Raw genomic sequence first — 11541 nt, 5'->3', positions numbered from 1 at the left:
TTACGGCAACATGGGAACCAGATACAGTATATACATATCATACTAAAGCCGAGACTCCTAGACCCAAATGACATTCAGGATCCGAATCTCCGAAAGGCATCCAGGAGTAAGGATGGGCTTGGGCGCGTTCGCAACTCCACGTGCCGAGCCCGTCAGGAAGCTGACAGCGCCAATCACAGGTACTGAGACATTTCCCAATTTATGCAGCTGCGGACCGGGAAAATGTCTCAGTTCCTGTGATTGGCGCTGAGCGCTGTTAGCTTCATGGCGGGCTCGGCACATGGAGCTGCGAACACGCCCGAGTTCTTGTTAGGAGCTCCCAAATGCCATTCGGGTCTGGGATCCTCAGCTTTAATATGGCTCCAAGACCCGTGTTGCTTTCTGGAGCTCCCGAATAGTATTCAGAAATTCGGATCCCGAATGGCATTCGGGTCTGGGAGCCCTATACGTATATTACTAAAGCTGAGGCTCCCAGACCCGAATGGCATTCAGGAGCTCCCCAATGCAATTTGGATCCTGAATGCCAGTGGGGTCTGGGAGCCTCAGCTTTAGTATTAATATCTGTATTTGGTTTTCTGTGGTATACGCAACGAATATTCGCAAACTAACGAAAATTTGGATTTCGTCCCAAACCGAATTGAATTTTGGATCTGAAATAACAAAATATCCGAATCGAATGTTTCCGCAGCTTACATGTCTAGATCAGACACTTCTGGGAGTGTCGAATTTGAAAGGGTTCTCAGCTGGTGTAGCTCTGCCAGAGAGGGAAGACCCGAGGCACGCACAGGTACTAGGACCGGTATGTATGATGCCTCTTCCTTTACCGAGGACTTTTGGGGTCACTTTCGATGTCTGTGTAGCTCGGGGAACGTCCGCCTGTCCCGTCTTTGTTGGATATCGTATTTAGCGCACTTTGCTACACTGTAACACTTGATCCATTTGTTGCGCCCATCATCCATGTAACGAATGGCGAGTCTCGCCCCCACCCCAGATCCTTCTACTAGGAGAGTTTCCGTATCTAGTGATGACTCCGTAGTCATCCTAGATCAATTCTGAACTGGAAATCTCACCGAACAGCGAGCCGCTTCCGAGAACAGCAAATGACTATTGAACGCTTTGGCGCGTGTCCTGCGTCTCTTCTGCCGTCCACCCCCCTCCCCATCCTCCTGTCTTCAGATGAACTCACCTTTTTGTCGGCACTTTGTGCATCCTCAGCATGGCAGACATCGTTCCGTGTACGCACACCGGCGGTCACCGCTTGCCGCGGGGCGTCCGAGTCTTTGCCGCTTTCTCACGCAGTTCGCCGTAGCCTAAAAAAGAAGAGATTGTTGTTAGGTCCGGATACAAGGTGTTGGAGAAGATGCATTTTTGTACATTTGTATGATCGCCTGAGTACGGTGTTTTGTATAAATTAGTTACGATTTGAGTAGAAGAAATAAACTGTGATTATTTAGGCGCGTCGGCTCTTTTTTACACTGTGATGTCATAAAGTGATGTCATTACCCGAATCATGAGAAGACATCATAGGAAGTCACAGCATTTGCTTCCTAGATGAAGACGGATACAGGTGTATGTGATACAGCGCAATGGTCCGGACTGATCCGGGGAGCAATGACATATAATAATACTAGAGATGCACCGATACCATTTCTTCCAGACGGAGTACCGATACTTCTCCTTAAGTACTCGCCGATACCCATTACCGATACCTTATTTTTAGTGCCGTGTGATAACAATACAGACTAATGATTTTAGGACAGTGGTGAAGCGCCAGAGCCCAGTTGCGGCTGCGACCCTGGTAGTTCTGTCACTGACTCCCAGCTGTAGAGGGACTACAAACCCCAGCAATATGTTATACAGCAATGCAAAAATAATATGAAGCTACATACTCTGTGTTGTTCCGGGATGCAGGCCTGATGTCTCCAGCGAAGGATCTCAGGAAGGTAGCATGGTCTCAGGTGGGCTGTGTGTGGTCTCGGGTGTGCTGTGCAGGGTCTCAGGTGGGCTGTGTGTGGTCTCAGGTGTGCTGTGCAGGATCTCAGGAGGCTGTGTTGGGTCCCAGGTGGGCAGTGCAGGGTCTCAGGAGGCTGTGTTGGGTCCCAGGTGGGCTGTGCAGGGTCTCAGGAGGCTGTGTGTGGTCCCAGGTGGTCTGTGCAGGGTCTCAGGTGGGCTGTGTGTGGTCTCAGGTGGGCTGTGCAGGATCTCAGGAGGCTGTGTGTGGTCTCAGGAGGCTGTGCAGGGTCTTCGGGAGGCTGTGCAGGGTCTCAGGAGGCTGTGTGGGGTCTCACCAGGACTGTACATGGTATCAGGAGGGCTGCACGTGGTCTCAGGTGGGCTGTGCGTGGTCTCAGCACAGGAAGCGGGCGATTGCAGGCAGCGGGGTTCCCCAGTAAGCAGGAGAAGGAGGACATTTGTGCGGTCAGCGCTGTAAACTTGGCCCCGCATGGTTCATAGGAAGGCTGCTGAGGTCCCCAGCAAGCGCGGGACTGTACAGCAGCTGAAACAATTAAAAATGTTATGGTAGCGGTATCGCCATTTAGTATGGGGACATTTTCCCGATTATCGGTATCGGTGCATCCCTAAATAATACTGATGGGCCACTTTAGCATGCCTACAACCTCCCATACACATGAGGAAATCTCTTGTTCACCCCAGGGAGGATGGACGACTCTCCCCTGCCGGCTACTGTATTTCGACAGCTGCCACCCGCAGCTTTCAGTATCCCCGAACAGTGACTGCAGCTGATTGGCACCCAGCTCCTTTTTAGCACCCAGCTCCTTCGATTTTTCACTTTATCATGGCGGGTGGTGTCGCCAGGGCAACCCACAGCTCAAATTCAGGCCAAATTTCAGCAATTTGATTAAATTCAGTCCAACTCTAGCCTGCCCCTAGCACCCCCAGTCCAACTCTAGCCTGCCCCTAGCCCTCCCCAGTCCAACTCTAGCCTGCCCCTACCACTCCCCAGTCCAACTCTGGCCTGCCCCTAGCACCCCCCAGTCCAATTCTAGCCTGCCCCTAGCCCTCCCCAGTCCAACTCTAGCCTGCCCCTACCACTCCCCAGTCCAACTCTGGCCTGCCCCTAGCACCCCCCAGTCCAATTCTAGCCTGCCCCTAGCCCTCCCCAGTCCAACTCTAGCCTGCCCCTACCACTCCCCAGTCCAACTCTGGCCTGCCCCTAGCACCCCCCAGTCCAATTCTAGCCTGCCCCTAGCCCTCCCCAGTCCAACTCTAGCCTGCCCCTACCACTCCCCAGTCCAACTCTGGCCTGCCCCTAGCACCCCCCAGTCCAATTCTAGCCTGCCCCTAGCCCTCCCCAGTCCAACTCTAGCCTGCCCCTACCACTCCCCAGTCCAACTCTGGCCTGCCCCTAGCACCCCCCAGTCCAATTCTAGCCTGCCCCTAGCCCTCCCCAGTCCAACTCTAGCCTGCCCCTACCACTCCCCAGTCCAACTCTGGCCTGCCCCTAGCACCCCCCAGTCCAATTCTAGCCTGCCCCTAGCCCTCCCCAGTCCAACTCTAGCCTGCCCCTACCACTCCCCAGTCCAACTCTGGCCTGCCCCTAGCACCCCCCAGTCCAATTCTAGCCTGCCCCTAGCCCTCCCCAGTCCAACTCTAGCCTGCCCCTACCACTCCCCAGTCCAACTCTGGCCTGCCCCTAGCACCCCCCAGTCCAATTCTAGCCTGCCCCTAGCCCTCCCCAGTCCAACTCTAGCCTGCCCCTACCACTCCCCAGTCCAACTCTGGCCTGCCCCTAGCACCCCCCAGTCCAATTCTAGCCTGCCCCTAGCCCTCCCCAGTCCAACTCTAGCCTGCCCCTACCACTCCCCAGTCCAACTCTGGCCTGCCCCTAGCACCCCCCAGTCCAATTCTAGCCTGCCCCTAGCCCTCCCCAGTCCAACTCTAGCCTGCCCCTACCACTCCCCAGTCCAACTCTGGCCTGCCCCTAGCACCCCCCAGTCCAATTCTAGCCTGCCCCTAGCCCTCCCCAGTCCAACTCTAGCCTGCCCCTACCACTCCCCAGTCCAACTCTGGCCTGCCCCTAGCACCCCCCAGTCCAATTCTAGCCTGCCCCTAGCCCTCCCCAGTCCAACTCTAGCCTGCCCCTACCACTCCCCAGTCCAACTCTGGCCTGCCCCTAGCACCCCCCAGTCCAATTCTAGCCTGCCCCTAGCCCTCCCCAGTCCAACTCTAGCCTGCCCCTACCACTCCCCAGTCCAACTCTGGCCTGCCCCTAGCACCCCCAGTCCAACTCTAGCCTGCCCCTAGCACCCATAGCAATTGAATTATTCATTTTTAATGAATATCAGTATGGTCATGTGACGTCATGGATGCTTTTCCTCCACTTCCTGGGAGACCAGGGCAGTCTGATGACTTGCCCCCAGGAGGCGGACCCTTGACACCCTGGGCTCACAGGAAGTGAGTTGCGTCTTTTAACCCGGATGAGGACTAGGAGTGGTGACAACACTGGAGACAGGGTGAGGATTGCTGCGTCAGTTGATGAATAAGGGCCAATGGCTACTTAGCTTCAGCAGTAGGAACCGGACGGCCCTGCGGTGTTCACTCAAAGTGTATCAGAGTACAAACATGAAATATATATCAGCTGACCATTCCTCAGATGTGGCGGCCGCATTCGTTTTCCTTTATTTTCACCTGGTGATCCTGCCAATGACGCACTTCCTGTCCCATGGTGACAACGCCCACTGTAATGTATCTATGGAGGAGTAGCGTTGTCACCCTAGGCTGCTCTCCTGATATAAATACATTCTCCTCCTAAGCTCCATTACAGACTCGGCACTCCAGCTGTAGGTGAAACTACAAATCCCATCCCATCATGCCTGTGGCTGTCAGAGTCTTGCAATGCCTCATTGGATTTGTAGTTCCACAACAGCTGGAGTGCCGAGATTGCCCACCCCTGGCCTGGAGTGATGTTCTTTTGTAGTTCACCGTCATCTCATGTCGCTAACATTGCTGGAGGTGTCAGGTCCGTCCTCGGGAAGGACGCCGGATTTCTAGCAGGATTGAGTGGTATTTTTTGTATGTGTGGAAAACTTTTGCTTTTAAAGAGTCACTCCAGTTAACCCTTGCAGTGCAGGAGTAGCCCCACCACACGGGGGCTTGTTTTGGTCTAGGACACAAGAATGAAAAAGATACACTCAACCGATCCTCAGTCCTGCAGCGGTGACTGCTCACTTCTCTCCCCCTCCACTCCAAATGTGGTATGTCCCTCGGCGTCCTCAAGTCTAATGCAAGTGAATGGACCTAGCATGGATGTGATGATGTCAGCCAATCAGAGCCCGGGTGGGGAAGAGGCTGCGGGGACCGGTCTAGCAGCCGTGTAGGATCGAGGATTAAAGAAAAGAAAGAAAGTCCCCGCAGCCTCCTCTGCCCTGGGCTCCGGTGGTCTAAGCCCTGAAAATGTCATCGGGTCTATGCAAGGTCCATTCACTTGCATTAGAAATATGAACCTTGAGGGAAATACCACAACCGGAGTTGAGGGGGACAGAGGTGAGCGGTCACTGCCACAGGATTGAGGATCAGGTGAGTGTATCCATGCTAGGTCATATTGCTAGAGCAATATGAGCATTTAACCCTTGCAGTGCCTCCCTGCAAGGGTTAATCTTTTTTTGAATACAATGATAGTCGGTAGACATAGAAGCCTGGTGCTGAGAATGTGCATTGGTGTCATTGTATCTGAATAAATGGTGCACTGGCGCCCTCTTGTGGCCATTTATAAATATTACTACTCAGTCCATACCAGGACCATTCGCAGCAAGCTAAAAGCTGCAACCTGGTGTCACGTCGCAGCTTTTAGCTATGGGAGGCTTAGAAAAGCTGTAACATGGTGTCACACTGTAGGTTTCAGCAATGGGAGGCCTGGAAAGTGGTAACATGGTGTCACACTGCAGCTTTGTGCTTTTAAGAGGTCAGGTACTTGTAGGCAACACAAGAGGCCTTCACCTCAGCACCTGTTACATTAGAAACATTAGGTGAGGTCAGGTACTTGTAGGCACCAGAAGTGGCCTTCAACTCTGCACCTGTTACATTGGAAACATCAGGTGAGGTCAGGTACTTGTAGGCACCAGAAGTTGCCTTCACCTCAGCACTTGTTACATTAGAAACATTAGGTGAGGTCAGGTACTTGTAGGCACCAGAAGAGGCCTTCAACTCCGCACCTGTTACATTAGAAACATTAGGTGAGGTCAGGTACTTGTAGGCACCAGAAGTGGCCTTCAACTCCGCACCTGTTACATTGGAAACATCAGGTGAGGTCAGGTACTTGTAGGCACCAGAAGTGGCCTTCACCTCAGCACTTGTTACATTAGAAACATTAGGTGAGATCAGGTACTTGTAGGCACCAGAAGAGGCCTTCAACTCCGCACCTGTTACATTAGAAACATTAGGTGAGGTCAGGTACTTGTAGGCACCAGAAGTGGCCTTCAACTCCGCACCTGTTACATTGGAAACATCAGGTGAGGTCAGGTACTTGTAGGCACCAGAAGTGGCCTTCACCTCAGCACTTGTTACAAGAGGCCTTCACCTCAGCACCTGTTACATTGGAAACATCAGGTGAGGTCAGGTACTTGTAGGCACCAGAAGTGGCCTTCACCTCAGCACCTGTTACATACATTAGAAACATTAGGTGAGGTAAGGTACCTATAGGCACCAGACGTGGCCTTCACCTCAGCACCTGTTACATTAGGTGAGGTCAGGTACTTGTAGGCACCAGAAGTGGCCTTCACCTCAGCACTTGTTACATTAGAAATATTAGGTGAGGTCGGGGACTTGTAGGCACCACAAGAGGCCTTCACCTCAGCACTTGTTACATTGGAAACATTAGGTGAGGTCAGGTACTTGTAGGCACCAGACGTGGCCTTCACCTCAGCACTTGTTACATTGGAAACATTAGGTGAGGTCAGGTACTTGTAGGCACCACAAGAGGCCTTCACCTCAGCACTTGTTACATTGGAAACATCAGGTGAGGTCAGGTACTTGTAGGCACCACAAGAGGCCTTCATCTCAGCACCTGTTACATTGGAAACATCAGGTGAGGTCAGGTACTTGTAGTCACCACAAAAAGACATCACCTCCGCACCTGTTACATTAGAAATATCATGTCAGGTCAGGTTGATCTTAAGAATAGTTTTCTGGGGTTCATAGTTGCCCGGGGCAGATCCTTATTTCCATGGACTCAGTTAAGAACATTGTGTAGCCAAGGACAGCTCTGTCATGAGGATCATCATCCTGTATATTGATGGTATCTGGTCATCTTAGTGGACTTTTCCATCTTATGACCTTTTTATCTAAACCTTAAAAACACCATAATACGTCCTGAGAGCGGACTGTACTTTACAGAAACGGAGGGATTGTTTGCTGCAATTGATGGAAATGAAGAGGAGAGCAGCCAGCGAAGGGATCGGCAGTGGCCGGGAAGGTTTGGTGCTCCAGTCCATCTCTTCCCACCTCAGCGCTGAACGATGATATCTGGCACATGGATGATATCCGGAACATCGCCGGGAGCAGATGGAGGAGACACCTGTGTCGGTCCTGCTCTTTTCAGTGCTGCCAATCTGACTTCATCACCTTATCCTCCCCGTGAAGACGCGGCACGTGGCCCGGCTGACCGCTCCCACCGTGGACGGGATGAACACGCCTGAAACTGGCTTGTTGACAAATATGACCAAAATAACCTTTCATCAATGGGGGAGAATGGAATAGAAGCTTCTAGGCGAATGCTTGACGTTCCTGAGTACTCGGGGACCACAGATTCCACGTCCACAAGACTTAGAGAAGAACTCCGGGAGAAACTAAAAATGACATACGAGGCAGACTGAGATTTCTCAACTCCAGCTAACACTTTCTTATAGTAAACGCCACACAGGTATAAAATACACCTATTAATGCAACTCGGTGTTCATGAATACATCCCTAAAAGTAGGGATGCACCGATACTAGTATCGGTATAAGTGCAGATACCGAGTATGCGGGCGAGTACTAATACTCACCCAAATGCTCAGATACTTACCTCCGATACCGGAACGTCTGGTCGGGGGGAACATAGAGGGAGCATGGAGCCAGGTTCCTTTCCAATCAGGAAGCCAGGACGTGGGTTATGACCCGCCTCTCGGCTTCCTGATTAGCAACAAGTGAAGCTGGCTTCCTAGCCAGGCAGCGTGGCTTCCTGACCAATCAGGAAACTGGCCGGCACATCATGACCCGCCTCCCAGCTTCCTGATTGGTCAGGAAGCTAGGCAGCCTACTAACAAGTAAAGCTGGCTTCCGAGCCAATCAGGAAACCGGGAGGCGGGTAATGACGTGCCATCCGGGTTCCTAATTGGAAAGGAAGCCGGCTCCATCCTCCCTCGGCAGTTCCGCCAGGAAGCCGGCTTCACTTGTTGGTAGGCAGCCTGTCTCCCTACCCAATCAGGAAGCCGGGCGGCACATAATGATTCGCGTCCCGGCTTCCTAATTGGTCAGGAAGCCTCACTGCCCAGCAACATGTGAAGCTGGATTCCTAGCCACTCAGGAAGCAGGGAGGCCGGTCAGGACATGCCACCGGGCTTCCTGATTGGCTAGGAAGCCAGCTTCACATGTTGCTGGGCAGTGAGGCTTCCTGACCAATCAGAAAGCCAGACGGCACCTCATGACTCACCACACGGCTTCCTGATTGGTCAGGAAGCCTCGGCAAGTGAAGGCGGTGTACTTTCGCTAGAACGCCGGCTTCACAGGCATTCAGGAAGTTGGGTGACGGGTCATGATCCGCTGCCCGACTTCCTGATAATCGGGGGGAAAACACAGCACCGGTACTCGGTATCAGCGAGTACCCCAAAAAAATATCGCTACTAGATAGCGAAAAACCAGTACCGGTGCATCCCTACATAGAAGTATTGTTTCAAACACAAGCAGTGTAAGTACATGAATTTGCCGTGTATAGACTCCTGCAGTGCCTGTACAACAGAGCTCAGACTGAGAGAGGTAGAAGTGGCACACGTAGCCATTAAGCTGTGCTGCAGTGCAGGAGGCATGCTGATCGGAGGAGAGAGCAGAGTGTCAGAGAGGAGCTCCTCATTCCGCTGCTACTTTTTTCACTGCCCGGCCACAAGCTGGGGGAAGGACATATTTATTATCTGTACTGCTCCTTTAAAGGCAACCTGTGCTTTTACCCAGTTCAATACCAGGCCCTCCGCTGCACACACCTCCCTTCATTCTCTGCTCCGATCAGAGGGTCTGTGGGCATATGAGGCTCATTCACTTCCCTCTTATGTGACATGGTAAGGCTGCTCATGTGAAGGAAAGCTTCCCTTGGATGGATACCCAGAATGTGAATCAAAGTGTGAGACCGCATAAGGAGCACCAGACCTAATGGCTGAAGAGACCAGCCAACACGTTTCAGGGCCAGCAACCCCCCCACATCAGAGCTTCACTGGAGGCAATCTGTATTACAATCAAGCTTGCTTAATTGTGGGCGGAGCCATCCCAATGTCAGCATCTGCGCCCGTCGGGAAGATTTACCTTTGCATTCTCTTTCCATCACCGCTGTCACCATGTCAGTAAGTGAGGGGAAATGTAAAATGTACAGCAACAGGAAGTAAGGGACACCCGCTCCAATAAACACTGTCAAAGGTGGAAATTCCCCTTGCTCCAACTTGTCGAGATCTCCAACTCGTGACGTCATATCCGTTGTAGATTTCGACGAGATGGCGCTAGTGCACGTGAGCCATCTGTCAGTTTTTGCAATGCTCGTTGACTTCTCCACTTCCCCTAGGTGCGCCTGTGTGGCTTCGAAATGGTCATCGGGTTCTCCAACTCCCATCGGTGCTTGTGGCATCGGGTGCCCGCGCAGGCGCACAGCCGCAGATTGTACAGCTTGATAATTCTCTTGGGTGGCTGCGCAGGCGCACTGACGGGAGTTGGAGAATTCGATAGAACACCCCTCAATTTGAGAAGATATCGTTTCACTTCCTGTGTTGTCTAGGAGACAGGAAGTATGGGAAAATCTGGTATCAGCAATAAACGCCTACATTTCCTCTGGAATTATATAGGTCACCATGTCACTCTCAATGAGCATAGAAATGAATGGGAAATATAACATGCGCCCGTTTCGAGCAATGTGGTCCTGCAGAGCCACCGTACTCTTTAGCGAAGCTCCTTCTTCAAAACCTCAACCTTCCCGCCAAGACATGCATGCTGGTTAGGTATGGCCAACAAAGGTTCCTTTCATACCCAGGCTCCAATAAATCCAAAAAGACAATTTACAGATTTAATAATTTATTACAAAAAAATATAATACATCAGCAGAATTAGAAAAATAGGAGACGTCTCTACTTCAATCTACTAATAAAGCTACAAACCAGACGCTCGGAGAAGGGCGGTGCTTCACAATTCTCCTACAAGAACAGAAATATCAGACCGAGCACAGAGACAGTACAACCTAAATGGAGTGTTATCCCCGAAATCAGACACGCTTCACTATCACTGCAACCATTAGAGCAGCCGCCTCCTTCTCCACCAGGATTCTGTGGAACCCAAAAGTTTCTGCAGAGTTTGATGGGGTTCCTTGTGCAATTTCTGACTCTTGGATAAAGGACCACGGACACCAATGATCTTTTTCGATATCAGTAAGGGGGTATTCTCTTCACTGGCCACCAATGTAAGGAGCATTCTTCTCACTGACCACCAATGTAAGGGACATTCTTCCCACTGACCACCAATGTAAGGGACATTCTTCCCACTGACCACCAATGTAAGGAACATTCTTCTCACTGACCACCAATGTAAGGGACATTCTTCCCACTGACCACCAATGTAAGGAGCATTCTTCTCACTGACCACCAATGTAAGGGACATTCTTCCCACTGACCACCAATGTAAGGAACATTCTTCTCACTGACCACCAATGTAAGGAACATTCTTCTCACTGACCACCAATGTAAGGGACATGCTTCTCACTGACCACCAATGTAAGGCATTCTTCACACTGACCACCAATGTAAGGAACATTCTTACCACTGGTGGTCAGTGGAAAGAATGCCTTATATTGGTGGACTCTGGGAAGAATGCTCCTTACATTGGTGGTCAAGGGGAAGAATACTCCTTACATGGGGGGGTCTCTGGGAAGAATGTATTCTTAAATTGGTGGTCAGTGGGGAGAATGCTTGTTATATTGGTGGTCAATGTAAGCAAAACTCTTGCCACAGACCACCAATGTAAGAAACATTATTTCCACATAACATTAATGTAAGGAACATTCTTCCCACTGACCACCAATGTAAGGAGCATTCTACACCTTGACCACCAGTGTAATGGGCTCTTCTCTCACTCTCTCCATGACCATGTAAGATACCCATTATGGCAACCTACTGTACATACTAATGTATGGTGAGCTGTAGATATAGTATTAGTAGGGGTTCCCTGAGACCTCAATATTATTTGAAGGGTTCCTCTAGGATATAAAGGTTGGGAAAAGCCGGATTAGGCCACAGTTCAGGCCTCGTGCATAGTGTGCACTTGTATGTAATGGGACTTTCATTCCGACTATCTTCC

Source organism: Nanorana parkeri, unplaced genomic scaffold (assembly GCF_000935625.1).
Source record: "Nanorana parkeri isolate BGI_ZX_2015 unplaced genomic scaffold, ASM93562v1 scaffold977, whole genome shotgun sequence".
NCBI classification, from domain to species: Eukaryota; Metazoa; Chordata; class Amphibia; order Anura; family Dicroglossidae; genus Nanorana; species Nanorana parkeri.
Note: the sequence above shows the minus strand (reverse complement) of the source record.